This window comes from Pan troglodytes, chromosome 1, assembly GCF_028858775.2.
Source record: "Pan troglodytes isolate AG18354 chromosome 1, NHGRI_mPanTro3-v2.0_pri, whole genome shotgun sequence".
In the NCBI taxonomy this organism is placed as follows: Eukaryota; Metazoa; Chordata; class Mammalia; order Primates; family Hominidae; genus Pan; species Pan troglodytes.
Window position 1 is genome coordinate 225,131,051 of NC_072398.2, and position 15,951 is coordinate 225,147,001.

General features: G+C 39.9%; 1 protein-coding gene across 24 annotated transcripts in view; it reads right to left on the minus strand.

Annotated features, from left to right (window-relative positions):
- The window catches only part of CAMTA1 (calmodulin binding transcription activator 1), a 981,226-nt gene that overhangs the window by 902,615 nt on the left and 62,660 nt on the right, over positions 1–15,951 (minus strand). The window lies entirely within an intron of this gene.

The window sequence follows — 15,951 nt, forward strand, 5'->3', positions numbered from 1 at the left end:
GAATTGTTTTGGATTCAAAACAGATATAAAGAAGAGGAAAGTGTCAAAAATGTCAGTAATTTTACAGTGAAGAAATCTAACAAACACTACCTCAGCCAGGTGATCAAGGTTAATATCATCAGTAGTAAATCATGTTGAGAGCAGGTACCCTTGATATGATGTGATGAGAATGGTACTTTGCCGCTGTGGTCTTCCTTCCCCAAAACCCATTATCCAAGTCTAATCATGAGAAAAACAGTAGACAAATCCAAATTGAAGAACACTGTATAAAATACTTAGTCTGTCAAGGTCAACAAAAACAAGAAGAAATCTAACAAACTGTCAGTCTAATGGAGCCTAAGAAGATACATGACAACTAGATGTAATGTGGCATCCTGAATGGGATTCTGAAAAAGAAAAAGACATTAGGGGAAAATTAAGGAAATCTGAATGAAGTGTAGAGTTCAGTGTAAATAATGTGTTGGTACTGGTTCACTGGTGTGAAACATGTACCACAGTAATGTTAGCAGGGGAAACAGGTGTGGAGTGCACAGGAACTCTCCTTAATATTCTTCAGACATTTCTGTAACTCTGAAACTATCCTAAATTAAAAAGTTTACCTTAAAACTGATCCCTGAAATTTGACTTGATCGCCTGGGAGGCTCAAGTACCCTTCACTGAGAACACGGAAGGGGACATGGGAGGAAAATCATGAAGCTCTATCTCAGACATGAGGCTGGAGCACCCATCAGACACTCAGCAGAGACAGCAGGGAGGCAGCTCTGGAGTGGGGCTCAGCAAAGAGCTCTGACCTCATGAAACAAACCTAGGAGCCATCAGCAGATTGGATCTCTGTAAGCAGATGGGGGTCACCTAGAATAAGAAGGAATATAGAGAAGGGCCTGAACTCACAGGGGTTGGGGAGGGAATGGGGAGATGGTGGTCAAAGGGTATAAACTTTTGGTTATAAGATGAATATTTTCTGGGGCTGTAATGTACAGCACGGTGACTATAGCTAATAATACTGTATTGTTTATTTGAAATTTGCTAAGCAAATTAATAAGCAGATCTTAAGTGTCCTCACTCCTCTCCTCCACCATACACACACAGTAACACCGTATAGTGAGGGATGTGCTGGTTGATTGTGCTAATCATTAAACAATGTATACACACATCAAATTATATTGTATACTTTGAACATATACACCTTTTACTTGTCAATTATACCTCAACAAAGCTGGGGGAAAGTTTATCATTTCCTTCAGAAACAAATTAGTGTAATTCTGATGATTTATATTCTTGTCACCTTTTTTCCCGAAGAAAATAGTTATCTTTTTTGGGTAAAAGATGAGACTATTTGATTAAGCCTTTTTGACTCTCTTCTTTCCAAAACAAGGGAAAAGAAAAGAGCCTCGCTCTAATTGCTGAGAAATACCCACATTTAATGGTCACAGACAGAAGGCCCAGGGTCAAGCTCTGGGGAAATTCCACCTTTAAATGATGCGAGAGGAGGGTCACAAAGGAAATCTCCTAAGTGGGAGAGAAACAGGGGGCATGCACCATCCCAAGAGCCAAGGGAAGATGGCACAGCCAAAGTGGGTGAGTATGTCTGAAAAATCATTAAAAAGGAAAAATGTTCCTTCTACTTAATAGTGATCTAAGAAAGAAGGTTTGGCGGAATAATGGAAGCTAAATTCAAATTGGAATAGTTAAAAAATGAAAGAAAAAAAACAAAACTCTTTCAAGAAGTCTGGCTCTCAGATTTTACACCTATGTTCATGGCATTATTCAAAATACCCAAAGGCTGAAACAACCCACGCACCCATGGATGGATGAACAAATCAACAAAATGTGGTGTGCACATAACGAATTCAGCCTTTAAAGGGCAGGAAAGGCTAACACATGCTACAACATGGACGAACCTTGATGATATAAGGCTAAATGAAATAGACCAGTCACAAAAAAAGACAAATACTAGGCTGGGCGCGGTGGCTCACGCCTGCAATCCTAGCACTTTGGGAGGCCGAGGCAGGTGGAACACCTGAAGTCAGGAGTTTGAGACCAGCCTGGCCAACCATGGCCAACATGGTGAAATCCTGTCTCTACTAAAAATATAAAAAGTAGCCAGGCATTGTGGCAGAAGCCTGTAATCCCAGCTACTCAGGAGGCTGAGGCAGGAGAATCGCTTGAACCCGGGAGGCAGGGGTTGCAGTGAGCCAAGATTGCACCACTGCACTCCAGCCTGGGTGACAGAGTAAGACTCCATCTCAAAAAAAAAAAAAGACAAATACTATATGACTTCACTTTATGAGGTACTTAGAATAGTCAAATTCATACAGACAGACAGTAAAAGGGTGGTTGCCGGGGGCGAGGGGTAGGGAGAATGGGGAGTTACTGTTGACTGGGTACAGAGTTTCGGTTTTACAAGATGAGAAGAGTTCCGGAGATGGATGGTGCTGATGGTTGCACAGCAATGTGAATGTTTAAATGGTTAAGACAACAAATTTTATATATGTATATTTTACCACAATTAAAAATTTTTTAAAGCAGTTTGGCCAATCCATATCAAGCTACAATGACGTGCCATGAGAAAATTTTAAAGTTGAAGAACATTAGCCTACAGCAGCACTTCCTAAACACTTCCCTACTGACATGCAGTTCAATGTAAATGGGTTACACGTGCCTTGTGAGGGGAACTAAGCCACGCTAACCCCTGACCAGTGGTTTCTGACCTCAAGGATACTCATTCATTCTCCAGTACGTCCTACAAATATTCTTATTTTTAATGTGTTCTAAGATGTGAGAAGTCATGGCTGAAGAAGTATGGGTTAGAGATCATTTCAATTCCATCTCAGTGACAAGAAAAGTTGCTTTAGTTTTCGTTAACCTACAACTTCTGCTGCCAAAGGACAAAAAAGATGATGTGATCTTACTGAAACCAGTAACAGAGATGTTAGACAAATGAATCTCTACTGTAAAGTCACACTCCACGGCCAGGCACAGTGGCTCATGCCTGTAATCCCAGAACTTTGGGAGGCCAAGGCGGGCGGATCGCTTGAGGTCAGGAGTTCAAGAACAGCCTGGACAACGAGGTGAAACCCCATCTCTACCAACAACACAAAAATTAGCCGGGCCTGGTGGCATGTGCCTGCTACTTGGGAAGCTGAGCCACGAGAATCACTTGAACCCGGGAGGTGGAGGTTGCAGTGAGTTGAGATTACACCACTGCACTCCAGCCTGGGTGACAGGGCAAGACTCTGACCCAAAAAAATAAAAATAAAAGTAAGTCACACTCCACTTCTGACAGTTTTTTGGTTTTTTTGTTTTGTTTTTTTGAGATGGAGTCTCACTCTGTCACCCAGGCTAGAGGGCAATGACACAATCTGGGGTCACTACAACTTCTGCCTCCCGGGTTCAAGCAATTCTCCCACCTCAGCCTCCCAAGTAGCTGGGATTACAGGCATGCACCACCACGCCAGGCTAATTTTTTGTATTTTTAGTAGAGATGGGGTTTCACCATGTTGGCCAGGCTGGTCTTGAACTCCTGACCTCCAAGTAATCCGCCCACCTCGACTTCCCAAAGTGCTGAGATTACGGGTGTGAGTCACTGCGCCCGGCCCTGATAGACCTTTAAGAACAGAATAGGAGCAATACTTTCCTCTTTACAATATGTTAGAATGACAAAAATTAAATCAGTGTATAAGGAAAGAAAAAACAATGTGGTAATTTTGTAGGCACAGAATAAACAGATCAATGAACAAAGAGTTCAGGTAAAAAACCACATATTTGTGGAAACTTAGCACATGGTAATGGCAACATCTCAAATCAGTAGAAAATGATCAATGACTCAATAATAACCATCTTATTTGGAGAAAAATGAAATTAGAGCTCTAACTCATCCCATTCACATATAAAAAAAGTTCAGCTATATTAAACATCTAAGGATAAAAATTCAAAACAAAGAAGAAAATCTAGGGAGAATACTTAATTACTGGTGTGGGAAAGACCAAGTACACATGCCATCAAGGCCAAAAAGATTCAGAGTTTGGGAGCATGACTCATAGGATTGGCATGAGGACATAATGAGTTAAGAAAACTAAGACTGAAATACAGATGACTAACGGGAGAAATATTATACATACTTCTTTTAAAAGAAAAACAGAAATCAGAAAGAAAAAGAACGAAGAACTTACTAGAAAAAAAGACTGAAGACTATTATAAAAAGTAACATATCCAAAAAAATAGCATAAATGGTCAAACCATGCTAAATTGCAGGAATATACAAAGAAATGTAAATTAAAAGGAGATCTGAGTCTTCTACCTGTTGGGCTGAGAAAGGATTTAGAAGACTGACAACACTTACCATTGGTAAGGGTTTGGGGAAATGGATGCTCTCACTTTTAGCTAATGAGAGTCCAAATTGGTATTCTACAACACTTCTTTTCTTTTCTTTTTTTTTGAGACACGGACTTACTCTGTTGCACAGGCTGGGGTGCACTCGCACGATCACAGCTCACTGCAGCCTCGACTTCCTGGGCTCAAGTGATCCTCCCACCTTAGCTTCCCGAGCAGCTGGGACCACAGGAACGCACAACCATGCCCAGCTAATTTTGTTTATTTTGTGTAAAGCCAGGTCTCCCTATGTTGCCCAGGCTGGTCTTGAACTCCTGGGCTCAAGTGATCCTTCTGCCCAGACCTTTCAAACTGCTGGAATTACAGGAGTGGCCACTGCACCTGGCCTGGTACAACATTTCTAAGGGCATATGTCAAATATTTACACTCTGACAAGCACTTCTGTCCTAGAACATAACTGGAGATGTTAAGTGCATCACTTATTATAAGAGCAAAATATGACGACGACCAATAAGGGATTGGCTGAAAACTTTTTATGGCATACCCATGCTATGTCTTTATGCACACACATACCCACACACAGGCACTGACACAAAAATGTCCACAACATGGTGTATAAATGGGGAGGAAAAAACAGGGAAGCTGTATACGATTCCTCTTGTATGTATACTCAAACATATATACATACAACACACACGCGATTTACACAAGCATTTGTAAAGTCCAAAAAAGGATATAAATCAAATTGCTCACAATGGTTATCTCCTAGGATGTACAATTTTAGGATAAAATCAGTTTATAATCTCTACACTCCTGTTATTAGAATTTTTCAAAGACCATTTATTACTTTTATAAGTATATATTTTACATACACTGTTGTAATAAAATATAATAAGATAATTTCTATGGGAGGGGACAGCAATCTATGGCAAAAAGGACATAATGATTTGTATGTTCCCTTTCTTCATTAATATGTAAAGTCCTTTAACTATAAGGCAGCTTCCAGTTATGACTGAATGGTCTTAAAACATCCATATTATTTTTTTAGACAAAGGAATGCTCTATACTGCACAGTCAGAAGTTAGATCCTCCTGAGTTATGGCAAAGTTACGACACTGGGGTCCTCATATAAAAGCATAAGACTCAGCAAATAGAGGACAATCTTCTCCACGCATGCATAAATTAGAAGGAGCTATAGCCTGTCAATACGATTCCAGACACACAAAATCACTGTGAGGCTAAACTTAGCAGAGACCCATGAAAATACTCACTATAGGATCAGACCAATTAACTGATCAAAAGAGTAGCTGCAAGAAATTTAACTTATTTAATATATAACCACACCAGTATAATGCCGGCTCAACTGGTTTCTGTATTGGGCATAAAACAATCACAACCCCCCCCCCCCCACACACACACACACACACACACCACCACCACCACCACCACCACCACACACACCACTTTAAGTAAGGATAATGCTGAAAACAAGACAGGTTGTAACAGAACCTCAATATACAAAGTGATATGTAATCTCAATTTTATTGTAATAATACTGAAAACAGTCACTTCTTAAGTGGGTAATGTCCCTAAGGATAGTTTTGTAAACTATATTACTGTGTCTAAGAAACATACAGTAAACAAAATGAATGCCATGAAACAAAGCTAATTCAAAGAATTCAAAATACAATTGAACAGTTAAAATCCTTTAAAAGCAAAAACAACTGTAATTTGAATTGGAGATATCAGTACTAACATCCCTACAATATGTCTTCATTTATGACTGGCCTATCTTTCTTTCTTCAGCATCCCACTCCTCATTCCTTCCCATTCCTGGGATCCTGAATCATTAATTCATTCACACAGCAATTCTTTATTGAGCATTTACTATGTGCCAGGCACCATTCTAAACTCTGGAGATGCAGCAGTGAGTAAAACTAAAATCTCTGCCCTGGCATATCTTGCATTCTAGTGGCATCAAATCCATCAGTGCCACCCACAACATAAAATTACATCCTTCTGGCCATCCCACCTCAACATCCCTAGATCTCCCCATTAATAGGCTTTTTTTTTTCTTTTTACAATGCACTCGGCACATGATTTGATTTTCAGTGTCCCCACTTTAGAACATTAAGCTCCAGAAGACAGGAATGTTTTTTATGTTTTGTATGTTCCAAGAGCTTAGAGTATTGCCTGTCATACTGACATTCAAATATTTGTTGAGTTAATGAATGCCTTCTCTTCCCTCTATGGTCTAGCTCTCTCTCCCAATGAAAGTTGCTCACATCTATCCTACTCTGTAAACAAAACACATGTCCTCGTCCTACAGCCCGACCCTACCTTGCCTGCTACTTTCTGGCTTCTTTGAAGATGCAGAACTGCAGTAGTCTGTACCAACTATCTCCACCTCTTCACTTTCACTGCAACTGCTTTGGTTTTGTTTGTTTGGTCACCAAAGCCTTCTTCATCTGCAAATCCAAATTTATTTTACTTTTTTAATTGAACAAGTAATTCGTATTCACTACAAAAATACACAGAAAATGGCATCACATGCCATGTAATGACTTAAGCCAGAAACCTGGGAGTTATTCTCAATGTCTCCCTGTCTCTCCCAGCCCACACTCAATCCATCACCAGTTCTGAATGATTCTATTTCCAAACCCCATCTCCAAGCCATCCAGTTATCTCCAGCTCCACTGCTGGGCCTTGGCGCCACCTCCACCGTTAACTTTCACTGGATTCCTGCAAATTGCACCCAGTGGTCTCTCAACTTCCATTCTTGCCTCCAATCCCCTGACCGCTCAGCACCCCACACGGTGGCTGTAAATAGCAAAACAGTCCAAGAATCTCCTATTTCAGACCTCTATCACGGGCAACCCTTCACAGGGACACCCTAGTTTCCAAGGTGGCCTATGGCTGTGAGTAGCATGACCCCTGCTGTGGCCTCTTCTCCTGCCACTCTCTACCTCCCCCTACCCTCTAGAGACCTCCCACTCCTCACTTCAGACACGCCGAGCTCTTCCCATCATGAAGTCTGCCCGCAAGCCTCCCCTCCATCTAGATCATTCTTCTCTGATCACTCATCTCACCAAGCTAACCTCCTCCTCATCACTTCCATCATAAAAATATCACTTTCTAAGAGAAGTCTGCCCTGGCTTCTCATCTGAATTACATTGTCCTCTCTTGTAGCAGCCTGTATTTTTCCTTCTTACACCCTTTATAGCACTGTGTAAGTATGTACCCATTCTTATAATTATCTGCTTAATGGCTGTCTCCCTTTGAAAGCAAGATTTTGTCTTGATCCATCTATCTATCCATACATCCATCCCATCTATCTAACCAATCTAATCTATCCATCTATCCCCCAGTGACTAGAATAGTGCCTGGCACAAAAGAGCTCAGATGAATGACTGACTGTCCTATCAGCCTATAAACTGCAAAAACAAGTTCAATGTCTATTTTGTCTGCTGTTATGTATCTCGTAACAAACACATTGTCTGGAATAGAGAAAATACTCAACATTCATTAAATAAATGCTGAATGAATACCAAAAAAAAAAAAAAAAGCGGCAGGGGGAAGCATCATAATTCTACCTGTCACAGAGAAAAAAAAAAAAAAACACTGGTTCCATCTTGGCCATCTTGATATATACAGCCTTCCAGATTGCTCTACATTGTGTTAATTGTATGGCGTCCAGCTCCTGCAACGCAGGTGGCTTCTCCAGTACCCATCTCTACAAGCACCTGCAGCTGCTCCAGCCTCCAGAGACTACAGCACACAACAGCAGGCCATACCCAGCAGCCAGCAGCTCCCCCCAGCATCCCACTCTGGAGGTTTTGTAGCAGGGTACCTCCAGTGAGACACCTCCCCATGAAGAGCTTTTGTGTGGCGCCCTAGTGAGCAACTTCTGGCAGGTATCAGAGGGTGGATTTCCATTAAGTTCCACTAGTATGACATGCCAGCAACTTCTTGGCCATGCAGTAAAGCAGCCATGCCCTCTCTGGATGAGGTCTGGATCTTGGTCCTGGGGGAAGGAGAGACTCTTCCTTGCGGACTCTACCTCAGCCCCAGGGGCAGCAGTTGCTCTGTGTATCTGCTATTTTCATATTCTTTACAATTCTCTTCACTTTTCACTAGCCTAACCAAATCCCTCCTTACTTCGATTCCCTGTTATAATTAGTAATTATCCACATTAAATGCTGCTTTCAATTTACTGGTGATGAAGTTTGAATCTGTGTCCACACCCAAATCTCACGTCCACACTGTAATCTCCAGTGCTGGAGGTGGGGCCTGGTGGGAGGTGATTGGATCATGGGGGTGCACCTTCACGAATGGCTTAGCACCGTCCCTTTGGTACTGTTCTCATGATTGAGTTCTCAGGAGATCCGACTGTTTAAAAGTGTGTAGCACCTCCCCTCCTCTCTCTCTCTCTTGCTCCTGCTCTGGCGATGTAAGACAAGCCTGCTTCCCCTTCTCCTTCTGCCATGATTGTAAGTTTCCTGAGGCCTCCCCCAGAATCCAAGCAGATGCTGGCACCGTGTTTCCTGAACCGCCTGTGGAACCATGAACAAATTAAACCTCTTTTCTTTATAAATCACCCAGTCTTGGGTATTTCTTTATAGCCCTGTGAGGACAAACTAATACAACTGGTTTCTCTCTCCTGATTGGATCCAGATTGATACAAATTTGGAATTTGTGTCTGTTGTTGGCATATAAAATTGCAATTGTGTCCAGAATTACCTTGAATCTTGCAACATAGCTTATTATTTATAATAAGTTATAAAGAGGTTTTTTTTTAATTTTCTACATATACAATCATGTCATCTATAAAATCACAGTTTTATTCTTCCCTTTCTCATCCCTGTACTATTTTTCTTGCCATACTCAACTAGGTAGGACTTCCAGTAAAATAATAAACAGAATTGGTGACAGTGAAAACAACTTCTCTTTCCCAGTCTCAAAAGAAAACTTCCAACATTTCACCAGTAAACATGGTGTTTGCTATAGGATTTTTCTGAGTAATCTTTATCAAATTAAGGAAGTTAACTTTCATTCATAATGTATTAAGAGATTCCATTTTGAATGGGTATTGGATTTTACCAAAGGCAATTTTTGCACCTCTGACATTATCACATGATTTTTCTGCTCTACTCTACTAATTTAGTGATTTATACTGATCAATTTTTCAAATATTAAACCTGTCCTTTATAAGTATGATATTCTGAATTTAGTCTTTCGAAATCTGTTGAGATTTACTCTATAAATCAACAATTTTGATCAATGTTCCCTATGCATATGAATAGAATGTACAGTCTACAGTTATTGGGTGCAGTGTTGTATTTCATATTTCATTATATTCCATATTTCATTTTGAATGTATCTTATTTTCAACAGTCTTTTGTTGCTTAACAACAGGGATACATTCTGAGAAATGCATCACTAGGCTATTTCATCATTGTGCAAAGATGACAATGTACTTACACAAACGTACTTACACAAAGATGTACTTACAAAAACCTAGATAGTACAACCTTCCACATTCCTAAGCCATATGGTATATCCTATTGCCCCTGGGCTATGAATCTGCATATTATTGTACTGAATATTGCAAGCAACTGTGACACAATGATAGGTATCTGTATCTAAACACATCTAAACATAGAAACAGTAATGTGTTACACTATGACACTATGACATCCCTACGAGACAGGAATTTTCCAGTTCCATTAAAATCTTATGAGACCAGCATCATATATTTAGTCAGTCCCTTGTTGACTGAAACATCGTTATGAAGCACAGGACAGTAGTATGTCTAAATTACACATAAACCCACTGAGATTTCAATTAGTTCAAGTTTGTTCATTATGTTATGGAAATCTTCTATGTCCTTACTGATACTTTGTTTCTGAGTTAATAAAGACGGTATATTAAAACTTTCCACTATGAATTGCACATTTGTCTGTTCTTTGTCATTTTTGTTAATTCTTGCTTTATGAATTTTGAGATAGTGTTTTTAGGTACATACAGAGGTAGAACTGTTGTAACTTCCTGGAGAACTGAATTGAGTATTTTACCATTATGTATGTCTTTATCCCAAGCAATTATTTCTACCCTGAAGTCTACTTTGTTAATAAAGGTACACCAGTTTTCTTTTAATGTTTGAGTAATATGGCTTTTCTACCATTTTATTTTCAACTTTTCTACATCCTTGAAAGCAGTACAGAGTTGTGATCTGCTTTGATTTTTTATCCAATTTCCCAATCTTTGCTTTTTAATTAGAAATTTTGGTTCATTTTTATTTAATACAATTACTGATAGACTAAGTTTAAATCTAACAACTTACTGTTCACTTCCTATTTTTCCCACATGCTCTGTTTCTGTTTTTGGTCTTCTTGCCTTCTTTCAGATTAATCAAGTTTTACTACTACTACTGCTGTTACTATTCCGTATTTCCCCTCTATTAATTTGTTAATTACATATATTTTACTACTCTTTTAATGACTATCTTAGAGATTACAACATGTGTCCTTGACTTATCAAAGTCTCAAGTAAATTAATATTTTTACCACTTCCTGGGCAATGAAAAGACCGTAAGATATTAACTTTTATTTAACACCCCCACAACTTATATGCTACTACTATATTTTTAAATTCTATGTATATTTTAAACCACAAATAATTATTTTACCCAACAGTGTTCATTTACATTTACCATCTTATTTCTCCTTTCTTTGGTCTTCACTTTTCCATGCATCTTAAAGCTGCCATCCAGGATCATTTCTCTTCTGCCAAAGACCAATCTTTCTATTATTCCCTTTAGTGCAGGTCTGGTGTAATTAACTCTGTGATACTGTGATATAATAAGAAATATATATTTGGTCTTCATTTCAAGTTCCTGGCATCAAGCCCTGAAACTCTTGGAATTTCCTGAGTTACGGTAGTAAGAAGAGCAGACATACCTGAGTTTATGATGAGAGGACTCTTGGGAGAATGGCGACTGGTTACCAAAGCAACCAATCATGTGATTAGAGGATTCAGACTTTCATCCCCTGTCACTCTGCTCCCCACCCCACCACCTCCTGGGAATGGAGAGAGGTTAGAGACTGAGTTCAATAACCAACGGCCAATGGCCAATGATTTGATCAATCATGCCTTAATAATAGAGCCTCCATAAAAACCCAAACAACAGAGTCCAGACAGCTTCCGGGATGGTGAACACATAGGGGAGCTGGGAGGGTGACTCACCTGGAGAGGGTGTGCAAGTTCTGAGTTCCTCCCCATACCTTGCCCCATGCATCTCTCTTTTAGCTGTTCCTGAATTGTATTCTGTATAATCAACAGGTAAACCCAGGTAAATGTTTCCCTGTTTTGTGAGCCATTCTAGCAAATCACTGAATCTGAGGAGGGGGTTATAGGAATCACTTCATAGCAGTCGGTAAGAAATATCGGAGACCTGGACTTGCAATTGGTTTCTAAGCAATCTTGTGAGGCCGAGCTCTCAACCTGTGAAGCAAGTAATTCCAGGCAGTTAGTATCCAAATTGAGTTAAATTGCAGAATACCCGGAGTCCACAGAGAACTGGAGAATTGGTTGGTATGAAAAAAACCCTACACATTTGGTATGAGAAGTTTTGTGAGTGTAGAAGAAAGAGAATTGGGGTTTTGGCTTTTTCTTTTAAATCCTTCTCATTTTTGTTGATCTAAAGAAGTGATAATTTTGTCCTCACTTTTGAAGGGTATAACATTCTAGTTTGGCTGTATACCTTCTTTTTTACATTTTTAAAACATTAGTTCATTGCCTTCTGAGAAGGATGCACTATTACATCTATTGAGAAATTAGCTGTCAATCTCATTGCTCTTTTGAATGTAGTATGTAGTTTTTCTCTGGTTACTGTTTTTTTTTTTTTTTTTTTTTTTTTTTTGGAGATAGAGTCTCACTCTCGCCTAGGCTGGAGTACAGTGGTGGGATCTTGGCTCACTGCAATATCTGCCTCCTGGGTTCAAGCAATTCTCGTGCCTCAGCCTCCCAAGTGGCTGGAATTACAGGCGTGCACCACCATGCCTGGCTAATTTTTGTATTTTTAGTAGAGACAGGGTTTCACCATGTCAGCCAGGCTGGTCTCGAACTCCCGGCCTCAACTGATCTGCCCACCTCAGCCTCCCAAGTGGCTGGGATTACAGGCATGAACCATCATGCCCAGCTAATTTTTGTATTTTTAGTAGAGATGGGGTTTTGCCACATTGGCTAGGCTGATCTCAAACTTCTGGCCTCAAGTGATCCATCCGCCTCAGCCTCCCAAAGAGCTGGGATCACAGGAGTGAGCCACCGCACCTGGCCTCTGGTTACTATTAAAATGTTCTCCTTATCTTAGATTTCTGGTAGTATTTTTTAAATCTGTGATGAGATGGCTTTTGTCTGTTATGAACAATTCTCAGCTATCATCACTCCAAATACTGCTTCTGCAGCACTCCTCCTTCCTTTCCTACTAGGATTTCAATTACATGTTGGTTAGACCTTTCCACAGAATCCCTAAGACTCACTCTATCATGTATGTCCAGACAATTTTTATTTCCATATTTCATTCTGAACATTTGTTTTCTACTTATTACTAATGTACTGCTAAACCCATTAACTGACATCTTAATTTCATTTACAGTCCTTTAACTCTACAGTTTACATTTGGTTTTTCTACTAGGGAGGGGGTGGTGTGGTTCCAATTTCCCTATTCTTAATCTTATAACTCCGTAAACATACTACATACCTTACCCTTTTCTAATAACTTCACTATCTGGATCCCTGTCGATCCACTTCCATAATCTGTTGTTTCTCTTGGCGTTCAGTAACATTGTCTTAAATCCTATCTGCCTGGTGATTTCTGAGTGCCAAACATTGTAAATAAACATAGAGCTCATCTGAGGTTCTGAGTGATGTTATCTTCTTCTATTAATGAAAGGAATTATATTTGCTTCTTTCCAGAACACCTTGATCCAGTCAGGAACTGAGAGGGTCTGGAGCTGGACTTCAATACCTGTTAGGAGCTACTGTCTCTAAGATATAGGCTTTTGGGTCTCCTACTCAAAGCCTAAGAAGTTTTCCTGCTCCCTGATCTGTGCCAAACTCCAATTTTTGTCCTCCGCCCTCTGAGTCTAACAAAAACTCTGTTCAGCCGTCCAGCTTCTCATCTGCCTAATTCTTCTGGAATGAGCAGATTCCTCTGGGAAAGAAATGACTGCAAATGCTGGTCTCACATCTTGGGCTTCCCTACCTCATCACCACGCCCCACCTCTTACACCCACAAATCTTCACTATTTTGTTAACTCTCCATTTCCTTCACATAAATTTTGTTTTAAATTTTGTCCATCATCTCGACTTGTTCTCAGCAGGAAATAAGGCCCAACAACTTAGTCTATCATCAACCAGAAAAATCTTCCCTACTCTCCCTTTTTCACTCTTTGTGGGTCTACCCCTTTTGTAATTCCTGTCATTTTATCAAAATTTTGGAAGGATGGAAGATAAAGACATCTTCAATGAGTCCTACTTAACCAGAAACCTTCAGTTATTCATTTTTTTGATAGATCATTTAGATATGAAGGATATTAAACCTCTGCCTGTCAAATCTATGGCAAATACTTCTCCTAGTTTGCCATTTACACTTTAATTTTATGACATTTTTAGCACACAGACATGCTGGATTTACATGAAAATTTCTTAGTCTTTTCTTTCTGTTATAATTAGAATGGGTATGGTCCTTCCTAACTTGAACACAAAGTAAGTATTGACCCACATTTTCTCCTAATATTTTTACTATTTTCAATTTCTACATTTAATTTTTAGATTTATTTTGGTATAAGGCATGAGGTGGGGACCTAAACTAACTTTTTTTTTTTTTTCTGAGACAAAGTCTTGCTCTGTCGCCCAGGTTGGATTGCAGTGGCATGATCTCGGCTCATTGCAACCTCCACCTCCCAGGTTCAAGTGATTCTCGTGCCTCAGCCTCCCAAGTAGCTGGGATTACAGGCATGCGTCACCACATCTGGCTAATTTTTGTATTTTTAGTAGAGACGGGGTTTTGCCATGTTGGCCAGGCCAGTCTTGAACTCCTGACTTCAAGTGATCCTCCTGCCTCAGCCTCCCAAAGTGCTGGGATTACAGGCATGTGCCACCACATCCGGCCTAACCTAATATTTTTTAAGTGGTAAGCCAATTGTCCCAAATGTCCATTTAAATAAACAGCCCTCCATTTCCTCCTCAAAACTGTACCTTTATCATATACTAAATATATATATATATAATTTTTTTTTTCCTTAACACTTCTATAATTTTACTCTGCAGCTTGGCACTGCTGATCCCTATTGCTCAGTCTCCTTGCTACTATGTCCTGCCTTGGTTTCTGTAACTCTCCCAGCTCCCCTCATCTTCAACTATTCCTTCTTAGTCTCCTTTGTAGGCTCAATTTCCTTTCTATGTCCCCTCTCTCATTTCATCCTCTCTCATTTTCCAGCCTCCTTCAGTTCATTTCTGGAAGCTCTTTCTTCTCTCATTCTCCTACTCTCCAAGGAAAATTTTATCCGTACTCTCAGCTTCTTTGAGCTCTCTCTAGGTCCCAAATCTACATCCAACTGCTTTCTAGGATCTCTAGATGTTCCCCAGGTGCTCCAAGCTCAACCACACAAATGAAAATACAGTATGTCCTGAAACCTGCTCTTCTTTATGTATTTCATTATCTACAGTACCACCATCACTCAAACCAGAATCTCAGGAATTTCTCCTATCCTTCACCGTGAAAGGATCCAGAATAAGCCACTATAGCACAAAAATTATTTTGAGCTGAAGGCATTTGAGTTCCTGAAACCCCTTATCTGCCTAAAAGCAGAGCCTCCCAAAAGAACTCAAAGAACTCAATTGTCATAAACCCTTTCCCACAGGGGCAACTCTAATCATCTGAGATGAGAAGACAACCAAACAGACAATGTCACGAAAATATACAGCTTCCATTTATTCTCCTAAGGGCCCATTTATCTTTCCAAATAGTTCTTTGTTTTCCCGGAAGTACCCTTTCTCCCTCTCCTCTTCATCTATTAAGATGGTGCATAAACCCCAAATTCTAACAACTCTTTTCAGTCACATTTATTTGTGAACTCCCCTAAGTATTTACAAGATTAAAATCTACCTTTTCTCTTGCTAATCTATCATTTGTCAGTTTAATTCAAAGGCCCTCAAGTACTGAACCTAACAGAGTAGAGAAAAAGTGTGACAGGATCACGTCTTAGAGGTCACATAAATGCTACTAACTCTACCTCCCAAGTCAGATCCTTCGCTACTGCCAATGTCTAAAAACAGGTCTTAGTTACTATCTCTGGGATGGATTCCTCACCAGACTCCCAGTGTTCTTCCAAACCATTCTCTACATGGTCCACAGAGTAACTGCATAAAATAAAAATCTGCTCATTTTCCTCTTCTGATTAAACTGTGCTAAAAGGCCAGGTGCAGTAGCTTATGCCTGTAATCCCAATACTTTGGGAGGACGAAATGGGAGGATCACTTGAGACTAGGAGTTCAAGGCCGGGGAAATGTAGGGAGACTCTGTCTTTACAAAATAAAAATAAAACTATTAGCCAG